A 26,033-nucleotide genomic window follows, 5' to 3' on the forward strand; every position below is an offset into this window, starting at 1 on the left:
TCTGATGACATCTACCGCTGTCCGGTCCAAATCCAGACGAATGGTGTTCCCATTTTTAGGCAGTTCGTTTTCACCGATTTCCCTACTTTGAGAGGCTCTTTGTCCACAGTGAGTGGAGACGGACCGGTCATCTGCCTGCGCAGCAGAACGATCGCCCGCTGAGCAGAGTTCACAAAACGGAGGCATCCATGTGAAAGGGGCCTTATGCCTAGTACACACGAGCGGGATTCCTGATGGGAAAAGGTCTGTCGGAAATCCCGAGGGGGAAACCCGAGAACCTGCTCTCTACTTTTCCCCTTACAGACGATCGGTTTCCCTGTTGGAAAAACTCAGATGAGAGCTTTTCCTCAGGAATCTTGACCGTGTTTATGCTTTTTTTGGCGTTTTTCCCCCACAGAAAAACTGCCAAGATTGCCCGGTTTCCGGTACACACGGCCGGTCAAGAGAGCTGGTTCTCTTTTTTTGTCCGGCAGGTTTGGCAGTTTTCCCGTCGGAAAAACTGCGAGAGAAGCATACACACGGCCGGGATTCCCGGCCAAAGGCCCTCCTCGCAGTTTTCCCTTTGGAAAACTCGGTCGTGTGTACGGGGCATTACAGTTCCTAGGGGCTGTAGTGGTGGTACCAGACAGCAGTAAATCTGCCACTTTAGGTGCCACCATGGTTTAGAATGTCAGGGCCATGAAAGAAATAAAAGTGGCTCCATGGGATTGTCACCCCCATCACCCTATAATAATTGTTAAAGTGGGAGTAAACTCCCATGTATGATGTTCACCCATTAGGTAAGCCTATAATAAGGCTTACCTATAGGTACAGTAAATATCTCCTAAACATGCTAGTTTAGGAGATATTTACTTTAGATGCATGCAGGTGCCGTTCCTTGAGAGCCGTACACGGCAACGCCTGCAAGCACGCGTAGGGAGCGACATTGGTGGCTCGGCCATTCATATTGTGAAAGCCCAGGAACAAGGAAAGACGACCGCATGATGGAGGTGGTTTCCGTTGTGACATTGTGCTGCTGGAGGGCTTCCTTTTTCAGGTAAGTCTGTCATAATGTACTAGTATGCGAAGCCTTTGAGGCTTCACTGCCCGATACCCTACAGCGCATGCGCGAGGATCGCGGCGCACCGTCACTGGTCCCCGCTCTCTGAGAACAGTGTTTCCCAGAAGACAGCGGGGGGAGGGGGGCTGGGGTGTTGACGTGAAGGGGCTAGACTCCCAGAGTCAGAACCCATAAGTGGGGGATCCAAAAAGCGGAGGTTCACTTTTTGTGTGAACCTCCGCTTTAAAATCATACATTTAAACATTTGATATGTTTTCTATTTTGAATACAATATGGCTTTATGAGATTTGCAAATCAATGTATTCTGTTGTTATGTAGATTGTACACAGCGCCAATGTTTTTTTTATTGGGGGTTGTATATTAAATTATGTATTAATGATTACAGAGCTGAAATCATTTGTACATTTTATAACCCGCCTAAACCAAAGCCTTGAAACTAGGAAAAATTGTAGCCAAAACATAATATTTCAACCATTAGGTGCAGACTCCCCCTCACCTCAGGCACATCTGCATTGTAAACATAATCATAGTTTTCCCAGAGTGCCTCACCATAGAACAATCCTGCACTAAAGTGTGTGACATCATTCCATGTGCACAGGTTGTTTCCTGCAGCTGTGTTTACAGAGGGGCACAATCTGCCATGATCTCTCTGCCTCTACAAGTACGCCATCCGCAGCGGGAGAGGCCGCCACCAGCTGCAAACAACTGTCTGAGGCCGCGGCGCTACAGGAATTTAAATGCGAGCCTGACAAGTCTTTGATATTCAACCATGACAGCAAATACTTTTTCAAGTTTTTTTTTTTTGCCTGTGTGAAAAAATGTATCCACAAAAAGCACATTATTGTTCAGAGCAGAAGATTTAAAAATCACAAGTTATCATTCACACCATGTGTGCTGGTATGTACTGATCTGCATGGCTCAACACAGGGGTTAAACAATTGTTTTTGTGCTCTGTTCACCCCATACATGCACGATGGTGTGCGCCGAGTACAATGCAACATGCAAGCATTTTTAAACGGCGCAACTCACCGCACAACGTCAGCAGAGTGCAGTGCGTTACAATGTGATGCCGGTGGATAGAGTCGAGTAAAGTGTCATTTTGTGATGTTTTAATAAAATAAAAAACAGTGCGACTTATAACCGCACTGCCACTACACAAGGAATAGCAGCGCACATGCATTTTCGCACTAGGGCTGGTGTGAAGTCCTTAAATTAGAACTAAAGCTTTGCCTTTTTTTTTTCATTTTGGAGTATGGGAGAGTTATAACCAATGCCTCCTTTGAGGAGATTTCCCTTCACTTCCTGTCCCATAGCCAAAACAGGAAGTGAGCGGAAGTTCCTCCAAAGTCATGGCATCCTGTTTGTCACCAGATCTAGTGTCCTCATTGGAATAATTCCTGGCATGACAGGGGGTCAGATTTTTTTCTTCTGCAGTTAAGTAAGGCTTCATTTAGATGTGCGGTTTGGTCAGAAAAACGCATCGTTGAGGCGTGTTTTTGCCTCCCGCCAACTCCCCCCACGTAAGCTGCAATTGGCAGTGGACGAGAGGAGGGGGGGGGGGTTTACATGTCGCAGTCGCAATGCTTCACGCTCCACAGCAATGTTTATCCAACATGTGGCGATCAAGTTGCCAAACACTCAAGCAAATGGGGGAAGCATTGCAAACACCCCATAACTGTGTGCAATTGATGCGGTTGCGGAGCATCACTCAGCAAAAATGGGGCTAAACAGGCAGTGAGGTTGTGAACATGTCGGTAGCCTCTGAAGCTCGATCTGAATGCAAATCGCGCTTCAGAGGAAAGCCAGATTTTGACACACATCTAAATATATCATAACACTTACAGGTCTGGTCCCTTCCCCCCAGCCTGTGACTGGACAGTGAACAAAGAAGCAGCAGACTTATGAGCTCATCTCTCTGTCACTCTGTTCTTTCCTCCTATCAACAAGTTCTCTGTTACGCACTGGTTTGTGCTGCTCTTTTCTCTTCCAGTCTGAGCCTTGCTGTACAGGGGACCACAAAAGGCACATCCAGGTACTTCTACTAGTTGCATTTAAAAAATGCATTTAATTTTGTATTAATACAGAGGTTCAGAAATGTGTGGCTGTGCCTGTAGTTCAGCTTTAAGGAAACCCAACATCAGAAAAACATGGAGACTGTCATTGCTGATCTTTCCTCTGAAAATGCTAGTTGCCTGGCTGTCATGACGACACTTCTTAAGAGTTGCTTGCAAGTATGGGACGGGAGTCCTGACTTCCCAATGATTTCATTAGCCGTGTGCTTCTTGTGGTCAGTCCACCTCCTCAGTTCTTGGTATTTAACAAACTCCGCTGCGCACATTCTTACTCATCACCACAAGATCGACGCACTCTTCTGATCAAGAGATGATTGGAGATGCCAGAGAAGAATGACTGCTGTTTACATAGTGCTGGGTAGCAGGGAGTGAGTGATGTCCCATAATCTGCATTCTGGGCGCCTCACAGGGCAGCACATGACACGCTGCCGCAATGGCTGAGGTAAAGGTCACTGCTTTCTTACAGGACTATTTAAAAAGGTACGTGCCTTACTCGGCACTGCGCACGCCATCATAAGAAACAGCCACGTTCACAGAACCTGAGAGAGCGTCACACGCTGCCTTCCACTATAAGAAAATCGGACGAACATTTTTGTCCAAACAGTTTTCGAACGATTTTCATATAGTGTGTACACAACTTCACAGCCGATTCAGAATTTTCGAATGAAAATTCCCAAAGGGGGCAAACTCCAAAAATCTTCTCGTATGAAAACGATAAACAATGTTCGTTTAACGTGTACCGTATTCGCACAAGAAAAAACAGAAAAGAAAAAGAACTGCGCATGATCAGAAAAATGGCAAAGAAAAGTCTTTGTTATACGAGAATTTTCGTTGTGAAACTAGGGAAATCGGACAATCATTTGCCTGATTTTCTTATAGTGTGTACCCCACTTGAGGTAAAGTGTGCCACAGCAGAACACGCACTTCTTTTTTAGGCCGTGCTGCAGGAAAATTGCACTGGGTGACGTCAGTAAGACCAATTAGATCAAAACTCTCAGATTTTCCACTGCAATCTTCAAGGGAGAGCATTTTTAATGGCCATCTTTTTTTTAGCTAGATACAGTATATTCAGCTTAATGTCAATTATATTATCAATGTGGAAATAATAATGTTGCTGCTCCACACTTGTTCGATATGGCATCTGCATTCATTTTCTTTTTTCAGGTTACCTGGCAATCCCCTTGTCACACACAGGGTGCTAGGGTGACAATGCTCACTGTACTGTACCATATGAAGAAGCAGCGTTGTCACCCTCAGATAGGACTACAGACACCTCCCCCCTTCTCCATAACATATAGTGGGGGGGGGGTGTTCTGTAGTCCTCAGAGATAGCCAAGGTCAATTTAGCTGAGAAGAAAGAAGCACAGGAAGCTGTCAACCGGTTTGTGGCAGGATCTACATTTTTTTTTTTGCATTTACCAAACATATATAACAATGTTTTCTGCAGTCCCAAATAAATGTTGCTTTGACCCCAGAAACAATTAGAAATAAAACTAATTTTCTTAAGTAGAAGTTTGATAGAAACTTTGTTTTGTGTATGGCCAGCTATATTTGAAGCTTGTTAACCCAACCCGACCATATAAAATGACACATTACAGGGAAGAGTAACAGACTGGTGTGAATACAAATGAGGGGAGATTGGTCAACTGCTGAAAATATAATTTAATGTATTTTTATTGCCGCTCCACATCAAAGAATGCACAGGTGGAATTTCCTCCCCAGGTCATGTGAAAGAAGACATCACTAACTGCGGTAGTTCTACAAACCTGCCAGTAGGAGGAAATGAAAAGGTCCCTGTGAAGGCGTGGGAGACCCACAAGCTGACCCCTGCGAGAGCCATGCTCCATTTGGAAGGCAGACAAATGGAACAAGTGATTTATTGTGATTGAATACTAGCCATGACCAGGCTTGTTTGCATGGAGGCTTTGATCACCGGGATCCAAAAACCCTTTAAAGGGCCGCTATACTCAAAGCGCGAGTTACATAATATCTGCTGGTTGTTGGCTGGAATTTACATAGAAACCAGTGAAGAAACTTCAACCACTCTTAACCAACATTGGGGATGATTTACTAAAGTCAAATAAAGTAAAACCTTGGATTGCAAGCATAATTCATTTATAAATCCTTCAGTTTATAGTCCATATAAAAAGATTATAACAATGTGATAGGTTGTGTAGCCATAAAATGTCCATCCACAAATTGAAGCCTCTACAAGGGGATTACAGTAAAACCTTGGATTGAGAGTAACTTGATTTGAGAGCGTTTTGCAAGAAAAGCAACATTTTTTTTAAAATAAATTTTGATTTGATATACAAGTAGCGTCATGTCACAACTGAATATAAAAGAGAAGAGCGCCTCCAAGTGTAGCAATATGGTTACATTTATTGAAGGCACAACATTTAGCAACATATTGCTACACTTGGCCCTCATTCACACGAGGCGGACTCCGTCACTACGGAGTCTGCCAGCTCAGCGGGAGATCCCTCCACTGAGTCGGCGGATGACAGGCCCCTCTCTGCTCACTGAGAGGGGAGGGGCTTGCCCAGCGCCGTTGTCTCCTATGGAGAGATCTGATGAAAACACACAGCATGTCCGTTTACATCGGATCTCACACGATCCAATATGGACGGATGGCGACGTATCGCCATACGTTGATTTTGGCGGATCGGATGTCAGCGGACATGTCTCCACTGACATCTGAAGCTCCATAGGCTTGCATGGAGCGGCCGTTCAGGTCCGCCGACAAAACTGACAGGCGTGTGAAAGGGGCCTAAGAAGTGTCTTCTCTTTTATACTCTGTAGCTCCTGCTTAATTTGGCTTCTAATCCCCTTGTGGAGAAACATTTTATGGTTACACAACCTATCAACATTTCTCTTTTTATATGGACTATAAACTGAAGGACCACAAAAAAGTTGATCATTTTATTTTCTGTATGCAGGTACAGAGGATAGCCATGAGCACCCCACTAAGAGACATTTAACCACTTGCCGACCTCCTCATGTAAATATACGTCCGCAGAATGGCACGGACAGGCACATGCACGTACCCATATGTCCTCTGCTTGACGTGGGTCCGATCGGGACCCCCCCCCCCCCCGGTACATGCGGAGGTCGGTAAGCCTCGGGGAGCGATCAGGGATGACGGCGTGGCTATTCGTTTATAGCCGCTCCGTCGCGATCGCTCCCCGGAGCTGAAGAACGGGGAGAGCCGTATGTAAACATCGATCGAGTGATCCCTTTTATTAGGGAGACTCGAACGATGATGTCAGTCCTACAGCCATACCCCCCATAAGTTGTAAACACACACCAAGTGAACACTAAATGTTACAGCGCCACCTGTGTTTAACTCCCAAACTGCAACTGTCATTTTCACAATAAAGAATGCAATTTAAATGCATTTTTTGCTGTGAAAATGACAATGGTCCCAAAAATGTGTCAAAATTGTCCGAAGTGTCCGCCATAATGTCGCAGTCATAAAAAAATAAAAAATAAAAAAAAAATCGCTGATCGCCATTAGTAGTAAAAAAAAAAAAAAAAAAAAAAATTGCAATAAAAACTATCGCCTATTTTGTAAACGCTATAAATTTTGCGCAAACCAACCGATAAACGATTATTGCGATTTTTTTTTACCAAAAATAGGTAGAAGAATACGTATTGGCCTAAACTGAGGAAAAAAAAATTTATATATGTTTTTGGGGGATATTTATTATAGCAAAAAGTAAAAAATATTGAATTTTTTTCAAAATTGTCGCTCTATTTTTGTTTATAGCGCAAAAACTAAAAACCGCAGATGTGATCAAATACCACCAAAAGAAAGCTTTATTTGTGGGGGAAAAAGGACGCCAATTTTGTTTGGGAGCCACGTCGCACTACCGCGCAATTGTCTGTTAAAGCGACGCAGTCCCGAACTGTAAAAACACCTTGGGTCTTTAGGCAGCATATTGGTCCGGGGCTTAAGTGGTTAAATAGATGGTGGCCATGGTTCATAATCCCCACTACTTGCAATGGCAGCGTGGCTATCCACATTGCCCCATTCTCCGACATGCTACTTCCCATGTGGGGGCATCAGTGTACAATGTTGGCAGCTGTACATCTGCCATCACTAACTGACACAGGAAGCCATAAAAGAAACGGAATCATGTACACGCTACATAGCATGATGTTTCCATTACCTGCAAAGGGTCTACAGTGTTACTGAGATTAGTATAAACACATGTAGTATGTTAAGCAGAAAGAAAGCCCATTTGTTACTTTTTGTAAGAAAAATAATAAAACTATGACCCCTTCCAGGTGGTACACATATGGTGCAAGGAGTAGGCCTCATGTACAGAAGTAATTGGCCCAGCTCTCCTAAGTGCATTTCCTCCTGGCAGAGAAAGACACGTTTAGAACTCTTGGATGTTTATTCATTTCATAGAACAAAACAACAAATTATTCTGACCACCGAAATTAATTAGGCCCTTTCACACTACTGCGACTTCAAAGTTGTTGCGATTTTGCAGCCGCGATTTCAGGGAATGCCTGTGTAACTTGCATCAAAGTCGGACTACTTTGAAGTCGTACCAATATGAATGGTTGTCATTGGAAATCATTGGGAATGACTTGTCATGCGACTTTGCAGTCCCAAGTAGCAGGACAAGTCGTACAAGTGTGAATGGGTCCTTAACGTTTAAGCGCGATAACGCGTAAAGCATTTTTGCTGCCAAAACATTACTGCTAGTGTTTTTTTTTTTTTCTCTTTTTTTTAGGTTAACTTAAAACAGGATTATTCTTGCTGCTTACATTTAGTTTCGCAACGTATGCTGCATTGCAGACCCCAGTCCAACCTAAACACAGAAATTATTTACATATTTACTGCTCAGTATCTCCTTTCACAACCAAACAGGGACACGTCTGCAGAAGCAGCTATAAAACAAGCCTTATATACAACATATTTCCAAAAAAGCAGCTATGAAAGTTGAGATCGGTAACAGACAAGGCCTACCAGTGTCCTGCATGAATAACTGCCCAACCTAGCCAAAAACATTAATCTACAGCAGGGGTAGGCAACCTAATGCCCTCCAGCTGTCCCAGAACTACAAGTCCCATCATGTCTGGGAGTAATTGTAACTGCCAACCTTGCAATGCCTCATGGGAAATATAGTTCCACAAGAGCTGGGAGGACCCCAGGTTGCCTACCCATGATCTACAGGATACTCCTTGGTATTGCTGCTTCTTAAAGAGACCCTGATGCCAACTTTTAAAAAATTACAGGCAAAAGCAAGGAAATTACAACTGGTTACTTGCAGCTTGTTTCCTTTCTATAAGTGATTTTTTATTCATGAGCAATGTGCATTTGCGACAATTTGACTACTCCTAGCACTGTCTCCACCTGCACTTGCATATTGTAGCCCTTTCCACTTCTGAGAAAGTCTAATTACTGTCAGTGCTGGCCAGTGGCGGCTGGTGCTCAAAATTTTTGGGGGGGGGCGCAAAGGAAAAAAAAATTGCAGTCTCACTGTGCCCAAACGCAGCCACTGTTACATGCCATCAAACGCAGCCACTGTTACATGCCATTAAACGCAGCCACTGTGCCATCAATTTGCACCACTGTGCCATGCCATCAAATGCAGCCACTGTGCCATCAATTTGCACCACTGTACCATGCCATTAAACGCAGTCACTGTGCCATGCCGTCAAATGCAATCACTGTGCCATCAATTCGCACCACTGTGCCATGCCATTAAACGCAGCCACTGTGACATACATTGTCACCACTGTGCCATGCCATTAAACGCAGTCACTGTGCCATCCATTGTCACCACTGTGCCATGCCATTAAATGCAGCTACTGTGCCATCCATTGTCACCACTGTGCCATGCATTGTCACCACTGTGCCATGCCATTAAACGCAGCCACTGTGCCATGCCATTAAATGCAGCCACTGTGCCATACATTGTCACCACTGTGCCCTTTAATGGTCACCACTGTGCCAATTGTCCCCACTGTGCCCTGTAAATTGCTTTCTTCCCCCTCCGCCCGGCACTTACCTTACTGGTTGTAGGCATCCACGTCCCACGATGTCTTCTCCCGCCCTCGATGACTGACAGGCGTCTCAGCCAATCAGGTTACTGGTAGCCAGAACCGGCCAACCTGATTGGCTGAGACGCCTGTCATCTTATTCAAGGGGCGTACAGTCTGTGCGCTCCGAGAATAAGCTTCCGGGCTGTATTGGGAAAGCCTATCAGAGCCGCTGGCTTTGATAGACATTTCCCTACAGCCAACCAGCTGGCGTTATTCAGATGGCCGGAAATTGAGCGCCGACCATCTGAATAACAGCTGCAGCGGCGAAAATAACAGATTCGTGCAATGCATGAATCTATGTTATTTCACTCAGTGGCGGTGAGAGCCAGAGGGGGCAGCGCTCCAGCGCCCTCTATGGACGAACCGCCACTGGTGCTGGCCTAGCTCCTTCTCTCCTCACCCCCCTACAGGGTAACTTGGTAAGGAGCAAAAGGGCACTACCACAAAATACCACTGGGTGGCAGCGCTTTTCTTGGGGGGGCACTATGTTTAGATGCATAGTAATAAGACTTGGCACAGGCTTAAAAAAAAAGAAAAAGTAGAATTATTCTCTTTTTCACATAGATTCTTTAATGATGCTTCCTGGAATGATCCTTTGCAAGTAGCTGTTACTGGAGAATCCAGGTATGAAAGGAATGGCATGCATCACACAACTCCATTGTTTGAGCAGATTAACCCAGCTCGAGACCCTCAGTAAAACATTCATCACTGCAGCCAACGAGATCACCGTGTGCATTCCACAGTAGATTTACTGTTCTGTAGCACACTACTCTACAGCCTAGTTGCCAACAAAATGTCATTAATTAACTAAAATTAAAGGTTATCTAAACCTAAGAATAAAAACTGTTGCAGCTTCTCAGTCCCAGTCTGCTTCCGCAGGAACCGCTGAACTTCAATCCATCTACGAGCAGGCTGGGTGTACTTGATCAGCTTCAGTACAACAAGCCTGTTTGCCCCCCCATTTGATCACCGGCTAAAGCCGCCAGCAGTCATCATTTTATTCTGATGGCTGGGAAACCTTCCACACAACAGCGCAGCGGGAGGGATTCCACCATCAACACGGTCAGGGGGAAATCGGACAAATTTAACGGATGAAGGAAAAAAATAAATACAAATTTGCATAATGTATGGCCTGCCTGAGGGTGGCCATACATAGTCCAATTTTGGCTCCATTCCATGGTCCAGTATGATGATTGTGCTAGCCAAACACAGCTCACATTCCGATCAATTCCTGTCAATTGATCAACTTGGGTACAACCAACCTGCTGGATTTTACATGCGATTATTGCTAGCAGCATCTGTTGATCTGTAGTTTTTCAATTTTCCTTTAAAGTGGCTGTAACCCCATACACACCACTTTTCCCTACAGGTAAGCCTATAATAAGGCTTACCTGCAAGTACTGGAAATGGCTCCTAAACGGTTTAGGAGATATTTACCATATACGCTTGCGCCGATGTCATCAGCACATGCGCACTAAAGCAAGGGCACGATCGGGCCATTTCTAAAGGGCCCGTGCCATGACCGATGGCTCCGTGCGCATGCGTGGGAGCGACGTCATGCTACTCCAACCGGTCACAGAGGCGGGCCAAGGGCCCCAGAAGGAAGAGAGGCAAAGATGGACGCAGCCACCAGCGGGGACCTTTGCTTTTACCTTGCAGGGGAAAAAAAAAAAGGAAGTAATAACCCATCAGGGTTTACTTCCTCTTTGACAGACCAAGCTGTCCAGCAAAAAGCAGAAGTCAGAGATTTGAAACAAACTGTTCAACACGGACAGTGCTGTTTACAATGGTCAGCTTTATTCATCTGGTTAAAACCTTTATACCAAAACTGTTGCTGTGCTTGTAAATATCAGCTAGGTTTGGCTTTCATTTTGTTAGTTACCAGTACTTATATGAAGTCCATCTAAAGCAGTCCATATACAAAAATAATATAAAAATACTAATGTCTGTGTATGGAGAAATCCCCCATGCATGGACTGATTGGCTGCAGCCTTTGCCCAGCTGTCAGAGTACCTAAAGGGTGCCTGCATCTGATTGGAGCCATACACGGTTTGAATAGGGTTCTTAGCATTTTTGGAATATGTTTTTTTTTTTTTGGCAACCAGTACTACCGACTATTGAGACACTGTCACCTTGTCCATGCAGGTGAACTGGAAATGCAAAACTTGATGCCCTGCCCAGTTGTCTGTCATTAAACTGCACAAAGCTGTTCAATGTTCTCCATTGCATGTCAAATTAAAGTAGAACTTCCGCTCATTTGTATCCTCCCACCCCTCCGGGGGCCCCTTTCACACCTTTTGGGGGGGGGGGGGGGAACAGTATACCAGTCTTCAACAGGTAGCCTGTTCCCACTTTTTGGAGCCCTAGCAGCAGCTTTTGATGTCACCGCCCGACTCCCTCCTACTCCCCCTGTTCCTGGGCCAGTAGAAGAGTGGAGCGGGGCCTCGGTAGGGTTCGCGACGTGAAGCCGTAAGGCTACACTGCCAGGTTCCCTTACCCGCAGGGGCGGCAGTAGCACCCGACAGCTGATGGAAACATCTGCTGCGGTACAGACAATAGGCAAGTGTCCCATTATTAAAAGCCAGCAGTTGCAGTATGTGTAGCTGCTGGCTTTTAAATTTTGCAGCAGTGGGCGGACCTCCGATTTAAGCTGGCCATACATTAAGCAATTTTCTTTCCTTCAACCAAGGGTTGATAGGGAAATCCTCCTGCTGCGCTATAATATTCTGACAGCAGGAGACTTCCATCGGAATACAATGATCACCCCTGCCAGGTACAGCCAATGGCAATGATCATATGTAAAAGCCTGACAGGATGGTTGTACTAAAGTCAATCGATAGACCAGTTTCAGTACAACCAGCCAGCACCATAGATGGATTGAAATTTGCCTGGTTCTGGCTAAACCGGACAAATTTTGATCCGTCTATGGCCAACTTAATTGTTCTGTAGTGCAAGCTAAGAACTGGGAGGTGTAATTAGACCCCATGGGACAACGTATGAATAATAGCTGCATGATTAATCGTTCAAAAAAAGAATAAAAAAATTGTCATCTAGATTCAACCCCTCCTCACAATCTTAATCCAGCATTTCCACAAATCATGTAACAAGTGCGGAGCAGTTCCTTGCTCTCAGCTGTCAAAAAGCAGCCAACGATGTTTATCAACAACATTGCTCAGAGCTGAAAGAGATAAAAAGAAACATTGCATCTTCTGTTCTTTTAGAGATCAAAGGGATGAACTTTGGTCTGCAATTGAGGTCAGTTTAACCACCAAGGCCCCTTTCACACTGCTGCGACTTGAAAGTCGTGCAATTTTGCAGCGATTTCAGTGAATGCCTGAGTAAACTTGAGGTCTATGGACCTCAACTCTCACAGCTATGAATGGTTTTCATGGGGTATGATTAGTAATGAGACTCTGATGTTCAAAATTGCAGGGAAAAGGTGTGAAAGGTGCCTGACAGACCAAGCCTTTTCCTGACAATTTTTTGCTATAAAATTACTTAGAACCCCCAAACACACACACACACACACACACACACACACATATATATATATTAGCAGAGATTCGAGAAAATAAAATGGCGGTTATAACATTTTATGTCACACTGTATTTGCGCAGCGGTCCCTAAGACGCAACTTTTTATAAAAAAATTAAATACACTTTAAAGAATGGAAAAAAAAAAACAGTAAAGTTAACCCGATTTTTTATTTTTTTTTGTATAATGTGAAAGATGAAGTTACGCTGAGAATCGTGATCTTTATTCTAAACAAAAAATTGTGATCGATTGTTATTTTGTCCAAAATCGTGCAGCTCTCGTATGAATTGAACACAAGACAGAGGTCAGATCTGAAATTCTGATCAATAGGTTCTGTGCACTTAAAAATAGATCTAACACAATGTTTTCAAAAGAGCAATAGGGAGCCCATAGGAGAAGTTCATTGTTGGGGTTTCATTTTACCAAAGAGGTCTACTTTGGCCTACAGACATGTGAACTTTCCGCAATCAGACATTAAACAGACAAATTGGGCCCAACCTCCTGCGATATCTGTAGGCACCTTTATGCTTATCACCAGCTTCAGGTTGAAACACATCATGGGTAAACCGCCTGGGAATACTCACATGAAAGACAGACTGATAACATTCATAGCAAAGTTTTCAAGCTCCTATCAGAACTGAAGCAATTTGAGATCATGGGGGAAGATAGGGTTCCTTTGCAATGCAAATTTCCTCTTAGTAATCCTATGAAGGGCACTGCAGGGAATCTTTATTTTGTGTATACAAATGTTACCAATAGGCAGCCTAGAAGACAGCAAAGAAAAATAAAGCCCAGGAGCCCAGAGTGAGCTGTTAGCTTTCATTCTGAACCTGAACTAGAAAATTGAAGTTTATTACAATGATTGCAATGAGCAATGCTTACGAGTTTGAGATTTATACAAAAGTAAATATATAAAAATTATATATTAGCATAAAAAAAAACAAAAGCGTATTGCCTACAGCAACCAGTCAAATACAACCTAGATTCAAGAGCAGGCTCTTAACAATATACACTTTTGCACACGAGGATATGAATAACAGGCTATGGTGAATTTCTATACATATTTGAGGAGCAGATTTATGTTACGATTCCAAAACCTAAAAACTGCTTTGAAGTAATATACCAAATAAAGTCAACAGGTGCAACAAATTCAGAGAGACTTCATACTAACACAATAGATCAAGTATTGTATGATATACAGATAGGTTAGATAACTGGCTAAAAATGTACTTTAAAGTACAAGGATCACCTCGGCCAGAAAGCAAAGTCGCCTCCCGCGGGGCACCTCGGCCAGAAAGCAAAGTCGCCTCCCGCGGGGCACCTCGGCCAGAAAGCAAAGTCGCCTCCTGCGGGGCACCTCGGCCAGAAAGCAAAGTCGCCTCCCGCGGGGCACCTCGGCCAGAAAGCAAAGTAACCTCCCTCGGGGCACCTCGGCCAGAAAGCAAAGTAACCTCCCTCGGGGCACCTCGGCCAGAAAGCAAAGTAACCTCCCTCGGGGCACCTCGGCCAGAAAGCAAAGTAACCTCCCTCGGGGCACCTCGGCCAGAAAGCAAAGTAACCTCCCTCGGGGCACCTCGGCCAGAAAGCAAAGTAACCTCCCTCGGGGCACCTCGGCCAGAAAGCAAAGTAACCACCCTCGGGGCACCTCGGCCAAAAAGCAAAGTAACCTCCCTCGGGGCACCTCGGCCAGAAAGCAAAGTCGCCTCCTGCGGGGCACCTCGGCCAGAAAGCAAAGTCGCCTCCTGCGGGGCACCTCGGGCAGAAAGCAAAGACGCCTCCCTCGGCACACCTTGGCCAGAAAGCAAAGTAACCTCCCTCAGGGCACCTCGGCCAAGAAGCAATGTCCCCTCCCTCGGGGCACCTCGGGCAGAAAGCAAAGACGCCTCCCTCGGCACACCTTGGCCAGAAAGCAAAGTAACCTCCCTCAGGGCACCTCGGCCAAGAAGCAATGTCCCCTCCCGCGGGGCACCTCGGCCAAGAAGCAATCTCAGCACTAAGGCCCAATGAGCAATATCAACAAATTTGGGTAGTACAAGGGCCAGGGAGTAATGTCACCTCCAACAAGCACCAAGGCCAGGAAGCAATGTCATCTCATGCGGGCACCTGGGCCAGAGATCATTGTAATCTCCCTCTGGTATCAAGGCCAGGAAGCAACATCAACACCCCCTTTGAATAAAAAAACAAAAACCAGCAGTGTATGGTCAGCTAAACCCTAAAAAAAAAAAAAAAAAAAAGGGTTAGAAAAGTTTTATTTATGGCTCTTCTACCATAAAAAAAAAAACCTATCTCCCTACTGCTAACATTTTTCAGCATACAGACTGATGTTCAGTGAACAATCCTGGCATTTGTAAGATGACAGGAGTAGGAAACAGTAGTTGGGACAATGTAACTTGCTTTATTTTCACATGGCGATCCTGTAAGAATGACAACACTCACTCACTGTACTATAATTGAGGCAGCGTTGTCACCATAGGACACGTAACAGGACTACAGAACACCTCCCCCCATGGGAGCATAGTGGTATGTAGTTTACAGCGGTGAACTGAGCATAAAACTGCAAAGCTGCACAGGACAGCAGTCAATGTCTGGAAGGATAAATGTATATTTTTTGCACTTATTGGACATCTATAACAAAATGGTTTTAATGGTTAGAATTAACAGACTAAAATGAGAAGGGTCGTTTGTAGGGGTAAAAAAGTTCTAAATGTTCTTCAGAGAACCTGAAACGTTTTTTTAGAGGACCGCAAAACATGCCAAAACTTGGAAATACAATTTTGCACGTCTCTTACATAAAACAATAAAATGTGTATGTTGTCTATAGCAATTACATTCTTCTTTTTCATTCTGTAAGCTGCACTAGAAGACTGGATTCCGATTGGCTGCCATGGAATGCACAGAAAGTCTCCATTCACAACCTGTTGTTCTCATTGTCTGCCGGTTCTAGGGTGGAATGACAATGGAGTCTGGCTAAAAGATTGCCTGTAGGTAACCCAATACACAGAGAAGTTGAGACAGACTTAATTATCATAGTCAACTAGGCACTGAATTAAAAGAGCTGATATATTAGGGGGAGGTGCTGAGAACTGCGCCTAATAACAGACAGTCCCTTTAGGATAAATTATGGACTCGGGTCAGATGGGGCTGACCTCTGCCGCTAATTAACTCGCCAGTTTAGAAGGTCAAACAAAGTACAACGTCCCTGAGAAGTGCTGCATTTTGTACCACCCAGAGAGCATGCCCACAGTATGGGCTTGTTCACACCACAACGCACACACGTGTTAACGTACTTTGATAACACGCCTTAGGGTCTGTTCTCACTTGTGCATTGCATTAACGTGCTGTAAAACGCTCATTTTACCGCGCATTAATGCCAACACTCGACAACGCATGTGTCATATTTTGCTACATTGCTATTCGTTTTGAGTGGCATCCTAACGCACTTACCCAACGCAGGTCAGTACATGTTACAATAGATGTGAACAATCTGTGAGCTGGGGTGCATTACAACAGATGTGAACGGCTTTCACGCTGGGGTGTACTACAACAGGTGTGAACGCGCTGGGGTGTACTACAACAGATGTGACCGGCTTGCACGCTGGGGTGTACTACAACAGATGTGAACGCGCTGGGGTGTACTACAACAGATGTGACCGGCTTGCACGCTGGGGTGTACTACAACAGATGTGAACGCGCTGGGGTGTACTACAACAGATGTGACCGGCTTGCACGCTGGGGTGTACTACAACAGGTGTGAACGCGCTGGGGTGTACTACAACAGATGTGACCGGCTTGCACGCTGGGGTGTACTACAACAGATGTGAACGCGCTGGGGTGTACTACAACAGATGTGAACGGTTTGCGCGCTGTAGTGTACTACAACAGATGTGAACGCGCTGGGGTGTACTACAACAGATGTGAGCGGCTTGTGCGCTGGGGTGTACTACAACAGATGTGAGAGATTTGTGCGCTGGGGTGTACTACAACAGATGTGAGCGGCTTGTGCGCTGGGGTGTACTACAACAGATGTGAGAGATTTGTGCGCTGGGGTGTACTACAACAGATGTGAGAGATTTGTGCGCTGGGGTGTACTACAACAGATGTGAATTGCTTGTGCGCTGGGGTGTACAACAGATGTGAGCGGCTTGTGCGCTGGGGTGTACTACAACAGATGTGAATTGCTTGTGCGCTGGGGTGTACTACAACAGATGTGAGCAGCTTGTGCGCTGGGGTGTACTACAACAGATGTGAATTGCTTGTGCGCTGGGGTGTACTACAACAGATGTGAGCGGCTTGTGCGCTGGGGTGTACTACAACAGATGTGAATTGCTTGTGCGCTGGGGTGTACTACAACAGATGTGAGCAGCTTGTGCGCTGGGGTGTACTACAACAGATGTGAACGGCTTGTGCGCTGGGGTGTACTACAACAGATGTGAGCGATTTGTGCGCTGTGGTGTACTACAACAGATGTGAACGGCTTGCGCGCTGGGGTGTACAACAGATGTGAGCGATTTGTGCGCTGGGGTGTACTACAACAGATGTGAACGGCTTGTGCGCTGGGGTGTACTACAACAGATGTGAACGGCTTGTGCGCTGGGGTGTACTACAACAGATGTGAACGGCTTGTGCGCTGGGGTGTACTACAACAGATGTGAACGGCTTGTGCGCTGGGGTGTACTACAACAGATGTGAACGGCTTGTGCGCTGGGGTGTACTACAACAGATGTGAACGGCTTGTGCGCTGGGGTGTACTACAACAGATGTGAACGGCTTGTGCGCTGGGGTGTACTACAACAGATGTGAACGGCTTGTGCGCTGGGGTGTACTACAACAGATGAATGATTCAGGGACTTCTTAAAGTATATATTATAAACAACTGTAGGTGTGTGTGTAAAGTGTATGTAAACCCCAATGATGGACCTATTGGAAAAGTAAAAAAATAAACAAAAAAATAATAATATTCGCACCAATGTGAATGAGGGATTAATATTGTTCCCCGAGGACTGCGTTGGGCGGCTATTCCAGTTCAGTTGTACCACAAGCCAAAATGCCTCGCCTTACACCATCACACTGCGGTGCGTGTGTACCGGGAAAATGTATGGTGCACGGTTGTTTTTCTCGCGTGAGACAATCCTCTGCCTCGCACTGTGCGTTGGCCAATAGAACTTACTAAACCCAGGACCCTGCATTCACTATATCTAGCCTCCCACAGTACGCAGAACATGGAAATGCAATTATTTTAGTAAATATAAACAGCAGTCTTGAGACTTCTATCAGTTCCCGGTAAAGCTTGTAGGAGGAGTTTTCATACTGCACCGAGCTGTCCTATCAGGATGCAGGACCCCTGACCCTCTGTCTGGACAGTGCCGATTGGCCCTGTGCTGATTACATGCACTTTCCCAAGAAAAAATAAATAAAACAGCAATACACACCAAACTGAGCATGTGCAGCCTGACTACAAAAGCTCTGTATTACCTGGTCATGTTCTGGAGTCAGTAGAAGAGAGGGGAGGATCTGTTCAAGTCTCCAATCACTGGGACTAATTTATAAAACCAATAAAGAAAATGACCACGAAGATGGAGCATTTGCCCACAAAAACAGTTCATAACATGGGTGGGGTCATGTCCCAGGAGTACAACATGGGGGGGGGGGGGTCTTTTCTAGAAGTATAACATTGGGGGGGGGAATCATGTCCTGGAAGTATAACATGGGGGGGGATCATGTCCTAGAAGTATAACATTGGGGGGGGGGGGGGGGGTCATGTCCTGAAAGTATAGCATTGGGAGGGGGTTCATGTCCTGGAAGTATAACATTAGGGGGGGGTCATGTCCTGGAAGTAGAACATGGAAGGGGGGGGATCATGTCCTGGAAGTATAACATTGGGGGGGATCATGTCCTGGAAGTATAACATGGGGGATCATGCCCTGGAAGTATAACATTGGGGGGGGGGGGGTTCATGTCCTGGAAGTATAACATTGGGGGGGGGGGGTCATGTCCTGGAAGTATAACATTGGGGGGGGGGGTCATGTCCTGGAAGTATAACATTGGGGGGGGGGGATCATGTCCTGGAAGTATAACATTGGGGGGGGGGGGGATCATGTCCTGGAAGTATAACATTGGGGGGGGGGAATCATGTCCTGGAAGTATAACATTGGGGGGGGGGGGAATCATGTCCTGGAAGTATAACATGGGGGGGGGAACATGTCCTGGAAGTATAACATTGGGGGGGGAACATGTCCTGGAAGTATAACATTGGGGGGGGGGGTCATGTCCTGAAGTATAACATTGGGGGGGATCATATCCTGGAAGTATAACATTGGGGGGGGATCATGTCCTGGAAGTATAACATTGGGAGGGGGGATCATGTCCTGGAAGTATAACATTGGGAGGGGGGATCATGTCCTGGAAGTATAACATTGGGGGGGGATCATGTCCTGGAAGTATAACATTGGGGGGGGGGATCATGTCCTGGAAGTATAACATTGGGGGGGGATCATGTCCTGGAAGTATAACATTGGGGGGGGATCATGTCCTGGAAGTATAACATTGGGGGGATCATGTCCTGGAAGTATAACATTGGGGGGATCATGTCCTGGAAGTATAACATTGGGGGGGGATCATGTCCTGGAAGTATAACATTGGGGGGATCATGTCCTGGAAGTATAACATTGGGGGGGGGATCATGTCTTGGAAGTATAACATTGGGTGGGGGGATCGTGTCCTGGAAGTATAACATTGGGGGGGGGGGGCATGTCCTGGAAGTATAACATTGGGGGGGGGGATCATGTCCTGGAAGTATAACATTGGGGGGGGGGGGGGTCATGTCCTGGAAGTATAACATTGGGGGGGGGGGGGTCATGTCCTGGAAGTATAACATTGGGGGGGGATCATGTCCTGGAATTATAGCATTGGGAGGGGGTTCATGTCCTGGAAGTATAACATTGGGGGGGGGGCATGTCCTGGAAGTATAGCATTGGGGGGGGATCATGTCCTGGAAGTATAACATTGGGGGGGGGGGAGATCATGTCCTGGAAGTATAGCATTGGGGGGGATCATGTCCTGGAAGTATAACATTGGGGGGGGGGAGATCATGTCCTGGAAGTATAGCATTGGGGGGGGATCATGTCCTGGAAGTATAACATTGGGGGGGGGGGATCATGTCCTGGAAGTATAACATTGGGGGGGGGGATCATGTCCTGGAAGTATAACATTGGGGGGGGGATCATGTCTTGGAAGTATAACATTGGGGGGGGGGATCATGTCCTGGAAGTATAACATTGGGGGGGATCATGTCCTGGAAGTATAACATTGGGGGGGGATCATGTCCTGGAAGTATAACATTGGGGGGGGGGGATCATGTCCTGAAAGTATAACATGGGGGGGGGGGGGCATGTCCTAAATATATAACATCGGGGATGATGTAGTAAAGACATCATATTGGGGAGTGATGTAGTAAAACTATATAGCCGGGGGCGATTTCCTAAAGACATAAGACTGAGGATGAGAACACATGTCGATGTGGGGTGATGCCCTAACCAGTAGAATGAAGTGCTCCCCCCGGTCAGCCCCGGGTGATGTGGCAGGGAGGTTCTCCCGATCCCACCATGAAGTTGGGGAAAGTTTTGGTGCGGTGTATCAGCCTATCAGAGGATAGAACGGACGGAGCCGCTCTCTTACCTCATCCTTCCGGACGGTGCGGCCCGGGGGCCGGCCTGTGATTGGATCGCCTGTCCCGCCCGGCTCGGTGAGGAGTCTCCGGTAGTTGGAGGAGGAGGAGGCAGGAAACGGAAACTCCGGAGAGGGGGAGAGAGCCGGAGTCAGTGCGGGCTGGGCAGGCGGCTGGAGGAGGCTGGGGATGTACAGGGGTGGGCTTACAGGGGGGAGAGAGGGGGAGGGGCAGACCTAGGTACACCACTCCACACACACGTGTTGTAGGACCGCTCCACCCAAACATCACAACACATCCCATTGTATCCATCACACTACTACACATCCCATTGTATCCATCACACTACTACACATCTCATTGTATCCATCACACTACTACACATCCCATTGTATCCATCACACTACTACACATCCCATTGTATCCATCACACTACTACACATCTCATTGGATCCATCACACTACTACACATCCCATTGTATCCATCACACTACTACACATCCCATTGGATCCATCACACTACTACACATCTCATTGTATCCATCACACTACTACACATCCCATTGTATCCATCACACTACTACACATCCCATTGTATCCATCACACTACTACACATCCCATTGTATCCATCACACTACTACACATCTCATTGGATCCATCACACTACTACACATCCCATTGTATCCATCACACTACTACACATCCCATTGGATCCATCACACTACTACACATCCCATTGTATCCATCACACTACTACACATCCCATTGTATCCATCACACTACTACACATCCCATTGTATCCATCACACTACTACACATCCCATTGTATCCATCACACTACTACACATCTCATTGTATCCATCACACTACTACACATCTCATTGTATCCATCACACTACTACACATCTCATTGTATCCATCACACTACTACACATCTCATTGTATCCATCACACTACTACACATCTCATTGTATCCATCACACTACTACACATCTCATTGTATCCATCACACTACTACACATCCCATTGTATCCATCACACTACTACACATCCCATTGTATCCATCACACTACTACACATCTCATTGTATCCATCAAACTACTACACATCTCATTGTATCCATCACACTACTACACATCCCATTGTATCCATCACACTACTACACATCCCATTGTATCCATCACACTACTACACATCCCATTGGATCCATCACACTACTACACATCCCATTGTATCCATCACACTACTACACATCCCATTGTATCCATCACACTACTACACATCCCATTGGATCCATCACACTACTACACATCCCATTGTATCCATCACACTACTACACATCCCATTGTATCCATCACACTACTACACATCCCATTGGATCCATCACACTACTACACATCCCATTGTATCCATCACACTACTACACATCCCATTGTATCCATCACACTACTACACATCCCATTGGATCCATCACACTACTACACATCCCATTGTATCCATCACACTACTACACATCCCATTGTATCCATCACACTACTACACATCCCATTGTATCCATCTTCAGTAAGGGAGAAACATTTATTAAAGTGTCTATAGCCAGACAAAACTTTTTTCCCCTAGTTTTCTATATAGTGAGAATGGGTTAGAACCCCTGTCATGTTTTTATTCCTTCCTCATCCCTTTAAAGCCAAACACACATTAATGACACAGGTTCTGTGGCTGGTTAACCACCTCAATACCGGGCACTCCACCCCCCCCCCCCCTTCCTGCCTAGGCCAATTTCAGCTTTAATCACTGTAACATTTTAAATGACAATTCTGCCATCATGCAACATTGTACCCAAATGACATGTTTATCATTTTGTTCCCACAAATAGAGTTTTCTTTTGGTGGTATCTGATGACCTCTGGGATTTTTATTTTCTGCTAAACAAATAAAAAAAAAGACCAACGTTTTTTTTCTGTCTCTGTTACAAAACGTTGCAAATCAGTAAGTTTTCTCCTTCACTGACGGGCACTGATAAGGTGTCACTGGTGGGCACCAGAGAGGTGAAACCAGTAAGGTGGCTCTGATGGGCACTGACAGGTGGCACTGATGGGCACACATAAGGGGCACTGAAAGGCGGGACTGATGGGCACGGATGAGCATAGATTTGCACTGATAGGTGGGACTGATGTACACTGATGGGCATCACTGATTGGCAGGCATTAGTGTTTGGCACTGATTGGCATGAATTATGGGCACCGATTGGCATCAATTGCGAGCATTGATTGTCATCCTTGGTGGCCATGGGTAGCATACCTGGTGGTGGGCATCCCTGGTGGCGTCCCTGGTGGTCCAGTGTGGGCATCCTCAGGTGGGCTGCACTGATAATCAATCAGCACAGACCCCCCCTGTCAGAAGAGAAGCCAATCGTCTCTCCTCTACTCGTGTCCAGGCCCAGATTTCCCACATGGCCACCGAGGCCAGGCCTCAGGGCGGCAGGGTGCCAAGGGGCAGCAGCGGCATGGAGTCCGCCGACACCCGAAACATACAGTTAATGGCTGTAAGTTGCTTTCGAGCAGGACTAAATGTAGTGTGGGGGAATCCGCTCGCTCGTTAAAGCGGGGGTTCACCCTATCGACAGGAAAAAAAAAAAAAATTTTTCTTTTACCTTTAAATCAGGCACTGTAGCGCGAGCTACAGTATGCCTGTCCCGAATTTTTTCCCCCCATACTCACCTTGTAGTCGTCCATCGAAGATACCGGGGAATGGGCGTGCCTCTGGAGACGGAGGATGATTGACGGCCGGCTCTGGCGCGTCACGCTTCTCCGGAAATAGCCGAAATAGGCTTGGTCTTCACGACGCGTGCGCATAGCCTGTGCGCACGCGCCGTGAAGAGCCGAGACCTACTCCGGCTGTCTTCGGGGAGAGTGACGTGCCAGGGCCGGCCGTCAATCATCCTCCCTCTCCATAGGCACGCCCATTCCCCGCGGGAGCCGGAATCTACGATGGACGACTACGAGGTGAGTACGGGGTTAAAAAAATCGGGACAGGCATACTGTAGCTCGCGCTACAATGCCTGTCTCGATGGTAACATCATGTGGGTCAGGGTGAACTACCGCTTTAACAAGTGATTGCGGCGATGTCGCCATAATCAATTGTAAAATGTGTGCTGCCATCCTTCCTCCCCTTTCCCCCCCCCCCCCCCCCCCCCCCCCCCCCCCCCCACACACCACTCTCTGCTGGCTCTGTCTTCAGGACTCTGTCCTCCCCCTGGCCGCCGAGTCTGTCTCCTGTCCCCGCCGCCGCCAATGTAAACAGTGAGCTGTGCTCCTCCCATCTCAGCTGTGACAGGAGTTCTAGCACAGTGCCAGGACTCCTGTTTTGGAGGTGACAGGGTCAATAAAGAGAACCTGTCACCTCCAATTGCTATCACACAGGGAAGTGTTTTCTCCTGTGTGATAGCAATAAAGTTAAGTGAAAAAAAAATTGATTAAATTCTTTTTTTTTTAATAAAAAATAATAAGAAATAATAATTAAATTGATGAAATAAAAAAAGTAATTAAAAAGTAAAGAATAAGAAAAATAATATTAAAAATAATAAGAAAATTATACAAGAATAAGAAAAAATAGCTACAGATAAAAATAAATAAAAAAGTGATTCAAAAGTAAAAGAAAAGAAACAAAAAATATTTGAACCATGCCGCCCCTGCCATCCAGTTGCCACTCTCTGTTGATTTGGGGGGGGGGGGGTGCTTTGGTTGGCGGGGAGGGGGTGCATTGCGGAACCTGGCCTTGGGGCGGCAGGGAGAGCAAATCAATCCCTGCTCGTGTCTGACAGATACGTGGCTTTTCCTGTTCACACTGTGATCAGCCGTGATTGGACACAGCTGATCACATGGTAAAGAGTCTCCATCAAAGAGTCTTTACCTAGATCGGAGTTGCAGTGTCTCAGGCTGACACGCCACACCACCAATCGCTGTGCGCCCCCAGTTGTTTTCCTGATCATGTCATGTCCGATCAGGATAACAGAACCACTTTGCCGCTATATGGTTAAGGTGGTAATTACATACCTCCCATTTTTTGGAGATGGGAATGAGGGACACCTATCAGCAAAAGTATGCAGACTTAGGACACACCCCTTGCCACGCCTCCTTGTAGGAGAATTGTACACAAAAACAAGATTGTTAAACTCAAAAGTGCTTTTTACACGACTATTCCTTTATATTTTCTTTTGGAATTTACAAATGCAGCAATTTAGAAATCAGATGAAAGGTTTAGCGCTGGGAAACACTTTTTGATAGATAAATAGTGTATTTTATATACAACTATATAGATCAGACCAGAATGAGGGACAAATGAGGAGGAAAGAGGGACAAAGGGACATTGCTCCAAATCAGGGACAGTCCCTCAAAATCCGGGACAGTTGGGAGCTATGTAATTAAACTCACTTGGTGCCTTATCTGCATTAACCACTTGCCGACCAGCCGCCGTCATTATACAGCCGCAGGTCAACACAAATCGCTGTAGCTGTACGTTGGCTCCTTTAAGAGCCATAGCAGGCGCGCGTGTCCGCTGCACAGCAGGGGACCCGATACATGTGGCCAGCGACCACAATGTCCGCCTGCTGCACGCGATTGCGGGCACGAGAGGCAGAACGAGGATGTGTGTAAAGACTCACAAATCCCCATTCTGTGTTCCTGCTACTGAGTGGCAACAGCGATCTGGCTCCTCTAGTAAGTCCCATCCCCCCACAGTTAGAAATACCTAGCAGGGAGCACATTTAACCCCTTGATCACCCCCTAGTGTTAACCTCTTCCCTACCAGTGACATTTACGCAGTAATCAGTGCATTTTCATAGCACGGATCGCTGTATAAATGTCAATGGTCCCAAAAATAAAAAATAAAATAAAAATGCCATAAATCTATTCCCTATTTTGTAGATGCTATAACTTTTGCGCAAACCAATTATTATACCCTTATTGAGATTTTTCATTTACCAAAAATATGTAGAAGAATACATATTGGCCTAAACTGCGGAAGAAATTCGTTTTTTTTTTAATATTTTTGGGGAGGATATTTATTATAGCAAAACGTTAAAAATATATATATATTTTTTTTAAATTGACGCTCTTTTTGTTTAGAGCAGAAAAAAAAAACGCAGAGGTGATCAAATACCACTAAACGAAAGCTCTATTTGTAGGAAAAAAAGGACATACATTTTGTTTGGGTACACGACCGTGCAATTATCAGTTAAAACGACGCAGTGCCGTATCGCAAAAAATGGCCTGGTCATTAAGGGGGAATACGTCCGGTCCTTAAGCCATTGAACTAGCCTCAGAAGCCCAATCTGGGGCTCTGTTAGGCCTCATGTACACTGCTGCTGGTAAACAAACGTTTAGGAGCAGTTGGGCGTTTTTTTCAGCGGCCCCTGAACTCTAATCAATGTTATCTTACTACATGTACACATGGTCGTTTATAGTCGTTTTTAGGCAGCGGAGTTTAGAAGTATTTTTTGAAAAGCAAAAAAAAGTGTTCAGGACGGATGTTCAGAGGCATTTGAAACCCCAAATGCCTGTAACAGCTTTTCATTTACAGGCGTTTTTAATTTTTGACTATTTGGATAGAACAAGGGAAGGTTATAATTAGGGTTTTTCCC

General features: G+C 45.8%; 1 protein-coding gene across 1 annotated transcript in view; it reads right to left on the reverse strand.

The window, feature by feature from the left end:
* Nucleotides 1-20,593, reverse strand: part of LOC120932648 (solute carrier family 45 member 3-like) — a 33,566-nt gene extending 12,973 nt beyond the window's left edge. Inside the window, exon 1 of the mRNA XM_040345181.1 lies at nucleotides 20,404-20,593. The gene's annotated coding sequence lies outside the window, so the exon portion shown is untranslated. The remainder of the gene's footprint in view (nucleotides 1-20,403) is intronic.
* Nucleotides 20,594-26,033: the final 5,440 nt, after the last annotated feature.

This window comes from Rana temporaria, chromosome 3 (genome assembly GCF_905171775.1).
Source record: "Rana temporaria chromosome 3, aRanTem1.1, whole genome shotgun sequence".
Taxonomy (NCBI): Eukaryota; Metazoa; Chordata; class Amphibia; order Anura; family Ranidae; genus Rana; species Rana temporaria.